We start from the raw sequence: 16,921 nt of genomic DNA, 5'->3' as shown, positions 1-16,921 counted from the left end.
TCTCTGACCCTGCGTGGTGGAGAGTCAGTTGCTGGCCGGCTAATAAAGGCTAATAATTAATCTCAATTGGCTCCGTGGGTCTTGGATTTGAACGTGCCACAACACCCTCAAGAGATACTGCAGCTCACATAGGAAGCAGGGGTCTGTCCACAACTGTTTTCCTCAAAATGCATTCACCGCACTAGCCAAGGTGTGTTGCCTGCGCTGACTGCACAACCCCAGAACCAAGCAGGGCTGGGGAGGCTGCCTGTCAACGGGCTGCAGGCCCTTTGTGGCTTGCGTAAAGTGGGATCTCAGGCAGACAAACGCCGTCAGGCCAACACAGCCTCAGTTTGCCGCAACTTCTGTGCCTGGGTGTTCCTGCTATAGTCACAGATCTCAGTGAGACCAGCAGCCATCTAGGGCGGTCCCACAGACAGAACCCTGTGCTCCCGGGACACAGTACTGCAACTCTTGCAGGCAGCAAAGGTCTACCTGCCTTTCCCCTTGCCACTGATTTCCCTGTAGTGCCCACCCTGTGCCAGCCAAAGTTTGTTGCCGGTGTGGACTGGGCGATCAGGGGGGCGGAGGGGCAGGGCTGTGGCAGTCCACTGTCAATGAGCTGCTTGGGGCAATTCGTGGGTAGGGTGGGGTGGGTCTCTGAGAGAAAATGGCAATCAGATCAATACAGCCTCAGTCTCGCTGCAACTTTAGTAACCATTCGAGTGTTCCCCAGTCCCAGATCACAGCAAGACCAGCTGCTGTCTGGGACTCGCCCACAGATGCCCAAGATCTGCCCAAGTTCATATTGGCAGCATGATCTGCCTGACCCTGTCTCGGAAATGAGGCTCACAGCTCTGGCCGCTGGCTGGGAATGCTTGGCCCTGAATCTGCACAGGGCATGGCAGCCATTCAGCTACAAAGGCCCCGGCACTTTGCAGGTTGGGTGGGGCAGACTGATCTCCTCAGGCCAGGGCTTCCTAATGGCCCTGTGCGAGGGATCTGCAAGTCAAGCTGGCGTGGTCTGCAGATTACATGTATGGAGTGCCGGACTAGGCACTAGGTAATGGAGACTTTCTCCACATGAATCTCCTGTGAGCCTCTGACCCATCGCCAGTGTCCCAGGTGAGTGTCTGCAGGTCAGAAAGCCTTGTGTGGGTCCTTCCGTCTCACCTTGCTGGCCAGAATCTCCTCTGGTTTTCACAGTCAGAATTATTGAAATCTCCTCTTCCTTGGGCTGGGGAGGCCCCAGATGAGCCTAGGACACCCTTCCCCTTCAAGGGAGCCTCTGCAACCTCGTTCTCCCTGCTGGTGAGCCTCCTCACCCACAGGTGTGGGTTCCACCTTTGTCCCTCCTACTATCAGATTACACGTGTTACGATCAACTAGACCTCAGGTAATTCTCCACGTTGATTATTTTATAATTTGGTTGTATTTTCAATGCGGACCTGGGAGGAGACAAATCCTGCTTTTACCTGATTCTCCATCTTCCGCTAGAGCCCTCTGTCAATTTTTATGTATTTGAAATAACACCACAGTAATAATTGTTACAGGCAAGAACCATCAAGAGATGCTAAAATTAGTGGGTGAGAAACAGGTTATTTGCTGTGTCTCAAAGTATCTGCTCACAAGATAATTACTGACTACAAAGGGGAAAAGGTAACTTCAAAGTGGAGAAACCTGGGAGGCAGCACCCTAACTGAGTGATTAAGATTAGCATCGCCAGTAACAAGACATAACTACATCATGTTTCTCCTGACATGAGGCACTGAGAAGGGCACAGCACCATGGCCGTGGCACTCTTGCCAAAAACACATAATCTTAACTTAATCATGAGGAAACACCAGACAAACTCAAACTGAGGAACATTCTACAAATAACTGGCCAGTACTCTTTAAAATGTCAAGGCTAGGAAAGGCAAAAAAAAAAAAAAAAAAAAAAGACTAAGAAACTATTCATGTTGGAGAAGACTAAAAAGACAGGACAACTAAACCTACGTAGATGCTGTATTTGGATCCGGGACTAGAAAAGAGACATTAGTGGGAAAACTGGCAAAATTCAAATAAGACCTTTGAATTAATAGTGCTGAATCAATATTAAAAGTACTGAATCAATATTAACTCTACAGTTATCAAAATAGAGTAATTAAAATCAGGAAATTAATATTGATTCAGTAACTATGGTTAAGAGATTAACATTAGGGAAAGATTGGTGAAGGATGTACCAGAATGCTCTTCTATTTCTACAATTTTTCTGTAAATCTAAAATATTTTTTTAACTGAGATACTTAAAAGTAATGTTAATAAGCAATGAATCTAGGTAAAGGGCATAGGTTCTCAATTGTACTTTTCTTGCAACTTTTCAGCATATTTTAATTTTTTCAAAATAAGAAATTAGAGGGGGGAAAACAGACATTTTGCTTAATGTCTATTTCATAGTCAGAGACTGAGTACACTTAAAAACCCATATGCCCTTTAACCTAGCACCTAAATTACATATACAGTATTTCTAAGGAATGGAGATGAGACAATTTTAAAAATTGCCCAAGCTCAAATTCTGAGAAACTTAGAGCCTACTTTAACGTATTATTCATTTAACTCAGTACCTAACAGATGATGCTGCCAAACAGTTTAAAGGATTTAATAATGTCTCAACTCTCTAGATTCTCTCTTTTTTTCTTTTTTAGGTGAGGCAACCCTTGGTTGACCTCACAGCCTACAAGTACCTTGTCAGTTTACGATCCCTTATTTTTTATTTTATTTTTTAGGCCTAGAGCACCTGGTCTTCCTAGGTGGTCTCCCATCCAATCATCTAGATTCTACGATTATTCTACACTCTCAACTTTCTTGTTGAGTTCTTAGCCTGCGAAAAAAAAATTTTTCTAGCTGCCTATTACACACAATCCATTGCTACTAGACAGTAAGAGAGTGATTCTTGCTGCCTCCTGCACTGTGCCAAGTATTAAGATGCTGTAATCAGCACTTAACTGCAATTTAGCCAATGTTACAGGGGGCCGAACAGGCTCCTTCTGTGGTACTGGAAGGAGTAAACACCATTCTTGTCAGGAACACAGCAGGATTAGACTCTGAAAAAATGAAGGCTGTGAGCAGCCATGGCTTTTTAAATAGTAACTTGAGTAAACACTTCCTTTACTGATATTATTGCTTCATAACATAACAAATGATACTGTTCGGTTTCAGAAATTACAGTAAAGAAAGAAGAGAGAAGGGAATAAATGCAATAAATGCCAATGTGGACTGATGAAGAGGACAACTTGGAAAGCAATTTATTCATTTTAGTCAGAGGAATTCATAAATCTAAATCTTTAGTAATTAGCTACCTGCATGAAGTTGAAATAAACACAATTTATAAAAATTTGGTTCAACTCAACCCATTGGAAATAAATGTACTTACTATGTGTGACAAGGAATCATTAGAAATATGGTAGGATAAGAAAGATGAAGGAAAAAAGAACTACCTCAAGACGATAGCTACAAAAACAATATAATTTTCAATTAATTCTAGTCGCTTATTCATACTTAACTGAAGATTTGACTACCACCTATTCTCCTGGAGAAAAATTAAAAATTGTAGGTTTGACTATGACTTTTACTTAAATCCATATACTAAAAAAAAAAATCAATAAAAATAAAAAAATTGGATTTTATCAAAATAAAAAAATTTTGTTTTACAAAAGATATCGTTATGAAAATTAAAAGGTAAGTTACAGACTGGTCAAAATGTTTGCAAGATCCATATCTAACAAAGGACTTATATTTAAAAGTGAAAGGACTTCTAACAGTTTACTAAGGAAACAACCCAATCAAAAATTGGTCAAAAGATTTCAACATTTATTTCACAAAAAAAAGACATGCATATTACAACCACAGTAAGATATCAGTACATATTCACTAGAAAGGCTTAAATTTAAGACTGACCATATCAAGCACTGATTGGGGATATAGAGCAACTCAAACTCTCATACTCCTTGGTCAACCAGCAGTTGTATGTAAAATGTATAACCACTTTGAAAAACGATCAATTTCCTTGAAATGTCAAACATATACCTACCATTTTATTCAGATACTCCACTCCTAGATATTTACCTGAAAAATGAAAGCATGTGTCCACAAAAAAAAACCTATACACATATGAATGTTCATGCAGCTTTGTTTGTAATAACCAAAAAATGAAAACGACCCAAATGCCCATCAGCAGGTAAATAGATGAACAAATTTTATGTGGAATACTATTCAGTAATAAAAAGGAAAAAACTGATACACACAACAAAATGGATGAATCTCAGCATCATTCTGCTAAGTATTAAAAAATAACACAGATGGTAAGATTGTATTTACATAAAATTCTAGTTGAAACAAAACTAATCAGTAGTGACAAAAAGCAGTGGGTGTTTAAGGATGAGAAAAAGATGCATTAAAAAGGCAGAAGGAAACTGGGGGTAGGTTCATTATCTTTACTGTAGTGACAGTTTCACAGGTATTTAACATGTCAATAGTCATCAACATGTACAGTTTAAGTTTGATATACATCAATTATGCCTCAATAAAGCTATTTTAAAAATCCACATACAAAAGAGAGTTAAGAAAATAATTCACAATCCAGTTCCAATTACAGCATGAGAGTCAATTAATGTTAAACCTATGCAAACTATATACTTTAAACTTTTGCAAACTATAATGATGGAAAATCTCCAATATCAAAACTATGTTAAATGTGCTCCCATGCACACAATTCAGACATTTTATAAATATCTGAATATAAAGAGGATCTAATATCAGGCTGGACACAAAAATATGTAAAATAAATAAGCATGTAAATTGGAGAATAAAACTTATCATGTGAATTAGAATTCAGTTATTCTGTAATTACTCTCTCAAGAGGGCCAAAGGGCTGAAGGGCCACAAAGTTCTTTCCTGAGGAAAGGTGGTCAATTTGAGAAGCAAATTCTCATCCTCCCCTGCAACCTTACACATAAAAATACACACTCTCCCCATCTCTTCCTGTCACAGAGGAAGAAATATTTCTCTTCCATAAAATGAACTCTGATACTGGTATATTGATTCTGGTCTCTCCTCCCCCAGAATGAATAGTGAATATTGCTCCTGTACCTTCAGTTTCTCCATCTCTAGTAGATTCTAACCTCACTGGCAATCACTCTTTAAAAAGATAACTTTCCTTAACCTTACCTATCTATAAAGCTATGACTCTATCTCCACTTATCATCATCAGTAAGTAACTTAAGGATAGTGAACACTCACTGTCACCATTTCAACTACAATTCACTTCTCAAACATTGCAATCTGACTTATTCCCTTATCATTCTCCTGCAACTCTTTTTCTAACAGCCAAAAATAATAGCTTGTTTGCATTCTGCATTCCAGATTGACTTCTCTGATGTATCTGACAAGAATAACTACTAGGTTCTTACTGAAGTTCTTTCCTCCCTTGTTTTCTCAAAAACTCCTTGTTTCTAGTCTTACTTATCTGCACTCAATCTCCTTTCATTACATTCATTCGGCAAATACTAAGCATGTTCTATCAGGCACTGAGTTAGCCACCAAGGGTACAAGAATTAGAATTAGCCTCAGACTTCACAATACTTAACACTCCTTTATTTTTCATTCTCCTCCGGTCAGGGTTATTGCAGTCAGGATTAGACACATGCTCATCTATATGTCCTTCCTATGTCACCTAATCTTCTTCCATGACTGTAACCCCCAAATCTTTATCTCCAGTATCCAAACTATAAACTCTGCCCAATTATCTGGTTGACCTCTGAACCAACCACACACAAAACAAGACTCCAAGCAGTGCTGATAAGACTAAAAGGAGCAAACTGAGATTTCTAACTTCAAACTAAGTTTGAAGTTAGAGTTCATATAAGTGATCTGACTCTTTATACAAACAAAAATCAACCATCTTCACAGGAATATAACAGAATCCACAGTCTTTACAATGTATCCATTCATAATGTCCGTAACACAATTACTCTATATACAAAGAAACAGGAAAAAATCAATAAAAATTATCGGATCTGAAGAACAACAGAGAGAAAAACTATTTTCTAAAACATAACAGAGATTCAGTAACCTAGGGGACAATATGAACCTCCAGACAATATCAAAAAGTTTAATATATGTGTAATTAAAGTAATCACTGAAATATTCCCAAGTTTGGCAAATGACATAACTTCACAGATTCAGAAGCTCAAAGAAGCCCAAGGATAAATGCATATGCATGTGTGCACGCACACACATGCACACACACACACACACACACACACACACGTTAATTCAATTATCACTTTCTCTATGAAAAGGTACTCAATTTCTCCATAATAATTTCCTCTGCTCTACCTTGGTGCTTTGAACATTTCTAAATTGTATTTATATTATACTATATTATAATCATATATATAAATTATACTTATCCTGAATATTCTGATGTTACGTTTATATCGGTTTCCTACTCACTCAAGCTGTGACATTCAAAAATTGTTGACAATGAAACAGTAAAAACTATATTATTCAATGTGATTTAGCACACAGACACTCACTACAAATGTGCGTGTACACACACAGCTAATCTTTTAAAAAAAATTTTAAAAACTTTAGAGAAAAAAATCCCAATATGCTACAACCTCTCACATTACAATGAATTAATTTCTGATCCTTGTTATTATAGATTTGTATCTTTTTCCTCCATGTGAGTTTGCTGTTATTAATTTTTAAAGTTATCATACAGTTAAAATGACTTTTTTAAAATGTGCTATGAATTCAACATGTAAAGATCTGCTGTGAACACTGCAAAAACTCATTTTGATCTATTTTTTCAATTATATACATAGATATATTTCCTTTAATTGACAAAATTCATATACATATGTTTTAATGGTTAAAGTGCTCTATCCTACTGATAAGATATACTCGCCTATTTTTCCCTCTGTTAAATGTGAAACTTTTTTCTTCTTTTTTTGGTATTAGAGAATAGCAATGAGTATCTTTATTCTTCAAAGTGGGATTTTCAAGTCAAAAACTATACTCCCGTCTGAGTGTCTGCCGCTTATGACTCTTAGCGGTGGATCTCTAGGTTAGTGCGTCAATAAAGAACACAGCTAGCTGTGAGAATTAATGTGAATTGCAGGACACATTGATCATCAACACTCTGAACGCACTTGCGCCTCCCGGGTCTACGCCTGTCTAAGTGTCGCCACTGACGACTCAAGTCAAAAATATGAACTATATACTATTGTGGTTCCTTATATGTAATTCTTCAAAACTGTTTTCCTCCAACATAGAATTTTACAAATTTATATTGCTAACAACAAGTTAATAACCTTTTCCTCTATGCTCTAGACAATTTGGGATGTTATTTCTGTTAGTTTACTGCTGTACTAAAGTAACTTAAGGTTGTTTAATTTGCACAGTTTTAATTACTAAGGAAGAGGAATATTTTACCATATAATAAATAACTATTTCACCTGATACACATAACTGATCTACAACTGGGAAAATCTGGAATTCAAATCTAGAAAGTTATATAAGCAAAGATACAAAAGAAGTTCAACCTGACTACTTTCTACCACCCACATAATCAAAGTTTACAGTATCTTAAGTACATTAACCTTCATTCATAAGGAAATCCTTATTCTATTAGAAAAGTAATTTATTCCCATTATTTTTAAAAATTTTAAAAAATATGCTACACAATAATTATGCATTCTTCTTTCCATATATTATAAACTTCTCCCTTCATTTTCGTAAGCACAATTTTCACGGCTGCATAATATTTTAGCCATAATAATCTATTCCCATTGTTAGATATTTATGTTGTTGCTAATTTTAATAACAAAAGAATTGCAGAGATGTACCCAAGAGGAATTGGTATATATGACCACAAAAAGACTTAAACAAGAATGTTCATAACAGACAAAAACTGGAATCACAAGTCTATGAACAAGAGACCAGGTAAACAAATTGTGGTATGTTCATGCAATGGAATACTAATTAACAATAAAAAAGAACAAACCAAAAACAAGATTGAATCTCAAAAACATTATGCTTATTGAAAACGGCCTTAGATAAAAGAGTATATTCTGTATGGTTTCACTTATATCAAGTTCAAGAACTGTCAAAAGTCTGGTGATAGAGGTCTGAATAGTGGTTATCTTTGACAGTGGGGCAGGAAGCCAATAACGTGGAAAGAGGCACAAGGGAACTTTCTGGGTGATGGAAATATTCTATAACTATATCGTAGGGATACATACATTTGTATATATATGTAAAATATTCATTGAGCTGTAGACTTAAAATCTGTGTATTTCACTATATATAGATTATACCTCAACAATAAATGAATAAATTTAAACAAAATCTGTATCTGCATTTCAAAGATTTTTCTTGATGTAGATTCCCAGAAATGGAATTACTAAGGTCACGGAATGCCCTTAAATCCTTTTTGGAACAAGAAGACTGGTCAAAGGGTATGTGATAGTTTTAATGACAAAGGGCTTTCCAAACAAACTCCCATCAGCAGTGCTTTGCTAATCAGACATAAAGTGAAAATTATCTTTCTTAGTAGTCCACATTTAGATAACCTGTTTAACCCGTTTAAAGGCATGAAAAAATAAGTTAATTCCAAAGTCTCTCTTGCTAATTTAAATCCTTTGTTTGATATACAGAATAATTTCAGAATAAATTCTCATAATTTAGTTACCCCTGAACCACATCTATCCTAGTACCACAGATATTTTTCCTTTAAAAATATTTTTTCATTTATTTAAGTATCTATTTTGGTCCTCCTTAAGACTACTACAAGTTTCTTTACATTATCCTTAAAATAAATATTTTAAAAATTGTAAGATTAATATGAATCTAAACGATGCCAATTATAAAAAAAATAACAAAAGAAATAATAGACAATAACAACAATAACAATAAACACATGTCATGGGGGAAAGAGAAAGAAAGGGTTCTACAATGTGCTAGGGAGCGTGTTAAGGGCTTTATACAAAAAAAATCTTATTTACTCTTCATATGAACCATGTAAAGTTGGCATCATTTTCTTTATTTTATAGATACAAAAGTGGCTCCAAGAGATCAAGAAACACTGAGCCAAACTTAAGGTCACATAAATTAGAAAAAACAAAGCCAAATTTTTACACAAATATGTCCAAAACCAAAGTCCACAATCTTTCCCTTTATGTCAACCTGCATCTTGTAAAGTAATAGGTAGACATCAACAAAATGACAGAAAAAAAACAAATGATCATCTCAATTAATGAAGAAAAAGTATGTGACAAAAGTCATCGTGCCTTCATAAAAATACTCCATGAAATAGGAAGGGAAGGAAACTACCTCCACATAATAAAAACCATGTATGAAAATCCACAGCAAACATCACACGCAATGGTAAAAGACAAGTGTTTCTGCTAGATTAGGAACAAAGCGAGGATGTCCATTTTCACTTTCTAGCCACAGTAATTAGGCAAGAAAAAGAAAGAAAAGGCACCCAAATTGTAAAGGAAGAAATAAAATTATGTTTGCAGATGATATATTATACGTAGAAAATACCAAAGGTACCACAAAAAGCTGTTAGATCTAAAAATTAATTCAACAAAGTACCAGGATATAAAGCCAACATACAAAAATCAGTTGCATTTCTATATAAAAACAATAAACAATTTGAAAAGGAAATTACAAAATAATTCCATTTACAATTAAAAAGAATATACTTAGGAATTCGGGTAAATGACTTATACAATGAAAACTACACAACACTGCTGAAAGAAATTGAAGAAGACATAAGTAAATGGAAACGCACACCATATGGGGTCATGGATTGGAAGACTTGATATTGTTAAAATTCAATATTACCCAAAGCAACCCAAAGATTCAATACAATCCCTATCAAAATCTCAATGATGTTTTGGCAGTAATTGAAAAACCCAACTTAAAGGTCATATGCAATCTCAAGATCTCAAATAGCCAAAAAAAAAAAAAAAAAAAACTGAAAAAGAATGAAACTGGAGGACTCATACTTCCTGATTTCAAAACTTACTGCACAAAGCTACAGTAATCAAAACACTGTGATAATGGCATAAAGACAGACATACAGACCAATGGAATGGAGAGCCCAGAAATAAACCCTCACATATATAGTCAAGGGTGCCAAGACCATTCAATGGTTATTTCAACAAATCTGCTGAGAAAACTGGATATCCACACACAAACAGATAAAGTTGGACTGTTACCTAACACCATACATAAAAATTAAGTGAAAATGGATCAAGGACCTTAATGTAAGACCTAAAAATCAAAATTCTTAAAAGATAATAGGACAAAGGCTTCATGACATGAGACTTCTGAGATGAGACCAAAAGCATGAATAACAAAAGAAAAAAATAGACAAAATGGACTTTATGGAAATTTTAAAATTTTGTACATCAAAAGACACTCTCTACAAAGTAAAAAGGCAACTCACAGAATGTGAGAAAGTATTTACAAATCATTTATCTGGTAAGGGATTAATAGTCAAAATATACAGAAAACTCCTAAAACTCAACAATGTAAAAACAAATAGCCTAATTCAGAAATTGGCAAAGGACTTGAATAGACATTTCTCCAAAGAATATATATGAATGGCCAATAAGCACATAAATGGATGCTCAACATCACTAATCATTAGGAAATTTGAATCAAAAACTACAATAAGAAACTCAAACCCCTGCTCCCCCAAAACAATAAGTGTTGGCAAGGATGTGGGAACATAAATGATGTAGCTGCTGTGGAATACAGCACAGAGGTTCCTCAAAAAATTAAAAATAGACTTACCATATGACCCAGAAATTCCACTTCTGGGTACCTACCCAAAGAATTGAAAGCAGGGTCTCCAAGAGATATCTGTACACTAGTGTTCATAGCAGCATTATTCACAATAGCTAAAACATGGAAACAACCCATGTCCATCAAAAGATAAATGGATACACAAAATGTGGTATATAAACACAATGGAATAATATTCAGCTTTTAAAATGTGGTATATAAACACAATGGAATAATATTCAGCTTTGAATATGCTATAGCATGGATGAACCTTGAAGACATTATGTTAAGTGAAATAAGTCCATCATGGAAAGACAAATACTACATGATTCCAACTTTTATAAGGTGCTTAGAACAGTCAAAATCACAGAAACGGAAAGTATAATGTTGGTTGCCAGGGGCTGGGGGAAGGGAATAGGAAGTTATTGTTTAATAGGTATAGAGATGAATTCAGTTTTGCAAGAAAGAGTTGTAGAGATAGATGCAAATGTATTTTAATACTACTGAACTGTACACTTAAAAATGGTTAAAATGCTAAATTTTGTTATGTATATATTGACACAATAAGAAAAGGGAAAAAATTAAACATAAAAACTTGAGAAAATGGGCTAATATTTTTATAATGTGAACTACAGAAGTCTTTCACTGCAAGACATAAAACCTAGAAACTATCAAGGAAAGACCGATCGATTTTATTACATAAAAACTTAAGATCTGTATGTTAAAAATTAATAAATAAAATAAAAGCCAAGGATCACTGTGAAAAAAAAGAGGCGCAACCAGAAACCCTTTGAAGTATAACTATTTTCTAATTTTTAAAATTATACTACATTGCTTATTAATTCAAGCAATACTCCAGTAAAATCACGGTGACCATATAGCCAGATTTTCCAAGATAATCTTGACACTTTCCACACATTATAAAGAGGATAAAAATCAATGATTTTGAATCATAATATAGTAAGAAAAGCTCAGTATTTGAAGTCAGAAGATCTGAGTTCAGAAGTACTTCCTAGTTGTTTAATCTTCAACAAGTCAATTCATCCTCCCAAGCCTCGAGTGCCCCAATTATAAAATGTGAACAGTAATATCTACGTCACAGAGCTGTTCGTAACAATTAGATAATTATTATAATAAGTTTTAGTAAAATTCCCTCCCCTTAGGGGATGAGACAGGCATTTCCAACTCTGGAACATCTATACAAATGACAGAACCATTCCAAGAGTAGGTAATCCCAGGTGAGTAATGTGAAAAAATGAACATATGCCTTTACCTACCATGACCTAGATCAGGGGTCCCCAACACCCAGGCTGTAGACTGGTACAGGTCCATGGCCTGTTAGGAACCAGGCCGCACAGCAAGGGGTGAACCGGAAGGAGAGCCGCTGGGAACAAGCAAAGCTTCATCTGCATTTGCAGCTGCAGCTCCCCAGAGCAATATAAAGTAATACAGGATTAAGCAACAGGGTTTTTTTAAAAAAAGTATTAATTGTAAGGTATATTCTACACTATGTAAGATGTTACTAATAGGGGTGATTGGGTTGTGGTGAAGGCATGTATGGGAACTCTCTGTACTTTCTGTTCATTTTTCTTTAAGCCTAAAACTGCCTTAAAAATAAAATCTTTTAATAAAAAGATAGTGTCAATACTAAAAAGCAACTTCTGGGGATTCCACCTGACCAAGATAATTGCCTATCTCTGACGAGACTGGACCTCTAGCTCATATATTCCATACAGCTGTGTCTCCATGGCCATAAACTGATAGACTGAGGGAGACACCTAACCCAAGCTGAAGTAATCAGACTCCCGTGGGATTTTCAAACTGGATCTGAGAAATCAAAGACCTGCACTCAGTACAGGTTATTTACTTAAGTAATTCAATCTCTACCTCTATTTTACAGCTAAGGAAACTGAGGCACAGCTAAGTTACATGGTTCTACAATCAGCAAGCAGAGCCAGGATCCAAACCCCGGCAGTCTAGTTTCCATAGCTTGTGCTCTCAACCACTATATTAAGAATATGGTACTTTACATTTTACTTGTAAGCAAGAATACTGACACCTACTAAAAAGCCAACACAAATTAATAGTTCAGCTGCAAATGCCACCTCTAATTCTAACTTTCTAAAAGAAAAGACAAAGATTTGAGATCTAAGAAAAAATATCTGGAGAAACATAACTCCCTAGGAGAAGAGATCTATGCCATTAAGCAATGCAATGTTATTTCACTTCATATTTTTAAAGATACTGTCACGATACAACTCTTTCAAAATTTTTCCTTAGAACTCCTCTGAAATGCCTAAATTTCTATATGCCTTACAAAATAATACACCCGATACTTTAATATATTTCTTCCCCATCACTGAGTCATGATATTTTGTTATATTGTGACATTTTGCACTTCCTCACTTCCCACTCCCAAGGAATTTTGGCATGTACACCAGTGAGATTATATACAGCACATGTGACAAAGAAATCAGAATAAATGTATAAACTACATATAAGAGTTCATTATTTTTATATACATATGATAAACATTTATAAATGTGCCTATGGGTATGAATTGATAATTGCTGAAAAGATGCAAAGGAATGAAAGAGACAAGAAAATGAATGGGAAAGAAACACAGAAGCATCCCCTCAACCCCGTCTCCACCCCCATATCGGCACTGTAGACACATCCTGAAGTTGCTCAGCAAAGGTTTACTTTAACAAATATCAGACCTTTGCTAATACCAATGAAGAGATTCCTTTTTCCCCCAAACACAGTCCCTGGTCTTCGTTTCTTGGGGCTTCTTTGTTTTTTCCTGACCATTCTTTCAATTATCAATGTCATTCTAAATTTCATGCCTTTCTATGGGAAGTCAGATGACTAAACACCAAAGAGAAGGTAATTTAAAACTGCAAAATACTGACAAGAGTCCTCGTTGATATTTAAAAAAAATAAAAATAAAAAAATAAACAACAAAAGTCAAAGACTGAAGCTCACAACTCCTGGAAAGTTTCTTCTAGAGTTGACATAGAAATACAAATGCAAACAATTCCTCTCTACAGAGCACAGTGAATAAATAATCATTCTTGTTTCCCACTACCTCAACTCTATTATATTTTTAAACAACACACCCTTCCTTGTGAATTTTGCCATCAGTATAAAGAAAGAAAAGCCACTAAGTTGACAGACAAAATAAACAGAAAGGACAAGAACAATTTAAACACATAAATTACCATCTACTAGAGTTTCATTATTTCCTTATTCATAATAAAAACACCCAACTGAAATAATGATTGCATATTTACTCCTTTGAATATTAGTATCTGAAATATTAAAAATACATTGGTATGAAAGATAAGATTTCTGATCACTAATAAAATAATTTATACTCTTAGAGAAACTCATCTTTAGGCAAATTTAGAATTATTGTTTTTATGTTCCTTATTAACCTATTACTTCCTGACTTTACCCAACTGTCCAGTATGATTATAAAATAACTTTATATGACTTTTTAGCTATTACTGTTGCACTGATATATCCAGAAATACAGAACTACTGATTTGAAATTATTTCCAAGATGTTTTAATTATTGGAAAAGAGCAAAGTACAAAACATTGTGGAGTACTATTTGCTACCACTTAACCACTTACAGAAGGGAAAAAAAAATATATATATATGTATATATTCCATTTGAAATGCAGAGAATATCTTCAGAAGGATACACAGTAAGCTGGATCAGAGTTGCCTTCAGGGCAGAAAACTAAATAAATAGGCAGGGGATGGGAAGCAGCCTTACTTTTCATTACATACCCTTTTAATCCTTTTTATTTTATACCATATAGAGACATTTTAAATCATATATTAAAAATCGACTTTTTGGCCCATTAAACGTGACTAAGAATAAAACAGTTTGAAACTATAGGAGCCAGCAATGTTCTGCTGTGTTAATCAACATATAAATCATTATAAATCAAAGTTGTATGAGTTAGGAGCACTTGCATTTGATCTGTACTAACTGCTGCACATGCTCACTCAAATATATTGAACTCTCCAAATGATTGCACTTCAAAATGAAAAAAATGACTAAGTTTTGTTGATTATTTTTAAACTTGAAATTGAAATTGATGCCATTATCACAGTTAGCAACATGAATTCCCAGAACACTCTCAGGAGCAACTTGATCTGCTTTGGGAAGACACTGACATTTCTGGCAGGGATCAATTAAGGAAGTAGATGCACATTTCTAGTTCAAATGCAAGCTTGTGGGTGATGAAGCTAAATGTACCCACATCAGTGTCTTTTATATGGTGTTTATGCTATAACCTGTGGTGTCCAGAGATTCACTCTACACGTCTCTGGGAATTCTCTTGTTTTTACTACAACAGAGCAACTACCAAAACAATGCCTCTGATAAGCTCTTAAGTGATATACATAGTAATTACTTTCATGATTTTTTTTTGGCTTTCATGACTTTAGACAACACTTCTAACTCAAAAGAAAAGAAAAATTACAAAAGAAATTTGCAAGCATCATAACTTTCTAACATTGCCCGACATTACTAACGAAACATGGTGCCCAGAACATGAAGGATATGAAATGTTCGATAAATAAATGAATTTTAAAGTTACATGGAAAAGATTCTTCTTATGACTTAAAGAAATACCATAACTCATCATCCCTTGCTTTGACTTTGCAAAGTAAATAAAAATTATATGTCATCCCCATTTTATAGTGGTAGGGAGACAGAAAATAAGAAAATAATAAATGATCACCTGATTACCTTGCCTAATTATGAAATAATTTCAACATAGGTAAGCTTAAAACCATTTTCTTAAAAAAAGAAAAAAACTCTGATTTTTAGTTTTAAACTTTGGAGGAATCTTTCAGAGATTTAATAAAATAGTACCTACCCTATTGGCTGTACACATTACCATAGTCTTTCAAAAAAAAAAATCTCTTAGAGGTACAATCAATCCAGTTGCTGAGATGATAGAAGCTTCAGCTCTGTTGTTTTTTTCTCATTTATTTTCCTATCAGTTATATACTTAATGGGACAATGTTTCAAACTATTCTTAGTATCAGTTATATCACATAACAAATCTTTGGTTTCCTCAGACAGGAATAATCAGTCTGAGATTGTTATTCTATGTGATAAAAGCAGGTAGCAGTGATTTTTAAAGGCATTCTTAAATTTTAACTTACTGTATTCCTAATTCGGTAAAACTCAATGATGATTATGTAGCACCTCCAAGATGGTATATCTTCCAATTATACATTCAATTATACTTTGCTAACCAGAACTTACACCTGTCAATCAAAATTATTTTTATTATACACTTCCGATAAAACTTTTGTGGCAATTCCCTATCACAATTGCCAGTAAAAATCTTGAACTGAGGGAGAAAAAAAAAATGGCATTGATGACGGAGGCTCTGTTTATCCTTCTGGCAACCAAATCAAAGTTGTGACAGAAACAAGGAACAAATAGCAAGGAAAATAGCCTGGGATCTAGATAAACAAGACATACAACTAGGGAGAAATCGAAGAAAATCACCCTGCAATGGTAGAAGGTAGGACGGGGCGCTGCAGCAGAGGGCAGTTGCAGAAGCCTCTTAAAGGGGTCCTGTTGGCTAGCAGACTTTCGTGGTGACAGACCTGCTCACTCTGAACACCAGTGCAGGTTCAGCTGTGCAGGGGGCACCAGGGACAAAGAGGGGGACACTTAGTTGTCCAAGTGAGGGCCAGGACTAGACTCTCCCTGTACAGAAGTGCCAGCGGTATCCATTGTTCCTCTCTTGAGCCCTCCCCACTCCAAGTGTGCAGACAGGGCGCCGCCATAGCCAAGACGTCATCAAACTGGATAACAGAGGTCACTCTGCCCAAAGGATTCCCTGAAACCCCGCCTCCCCCAACTCGCAGCCCCACCCAAGCGACTGAGGATATCCAGGTATATCCTCAGTGAGTCAGGTGCTCCTTGCTGAGCAGCACCTAGACTCGCACTGGAGGCAGCTGGCCTCAGTTTCTGGTGTGGCCTTTTGAAGCAACTATAAGCACAGCATCTGTTAATTGTTTGCTGAATCTTAACAGGTGGCACCAGAGGGGCGCAGGCT

General features: G+C 35.5%; 1 protein-coding gene and 1 pseudogene across 3 annotated transcripts in view; one reads left to right on the top strand and one right to left on the bottom strand.

The window, feature by feature from the left end:
- Window positions 1-16,921, bottom strand: part of TULP3 (TUB like protein 3) — a 64,870-nt gene that overhangs the window by 40,539 nt on the left and 7,410 nt on the right. The window lies entirely within an intron of this gene.
- LOC118614415 lies at window positions 7,067-7,209 on the top strand (annotated as a pseudogene).

This window comes from Rousettus aegyptiacus, unplaced genomic scaffold, assembly GCF_014176215.1.
Source record: "Rousettus aegyptiacus isolate mRouAeg1 unplaced genomic scaffold, mRouAeg1.p scaffold_m13_p_2, whole genome shotgun sequence".
Classification (NCBI taxonomy): Eukaryota; Metazoa; Chordata; class Mammalia; order Chiroptera; family Pteropodidae; genus Rousettus; species Rousettus aegyptiacus.
Note: the sequence above shows the minus strand (reverse complement) of the source record. Positions and strands in the feature narration are given on the sequence as shown.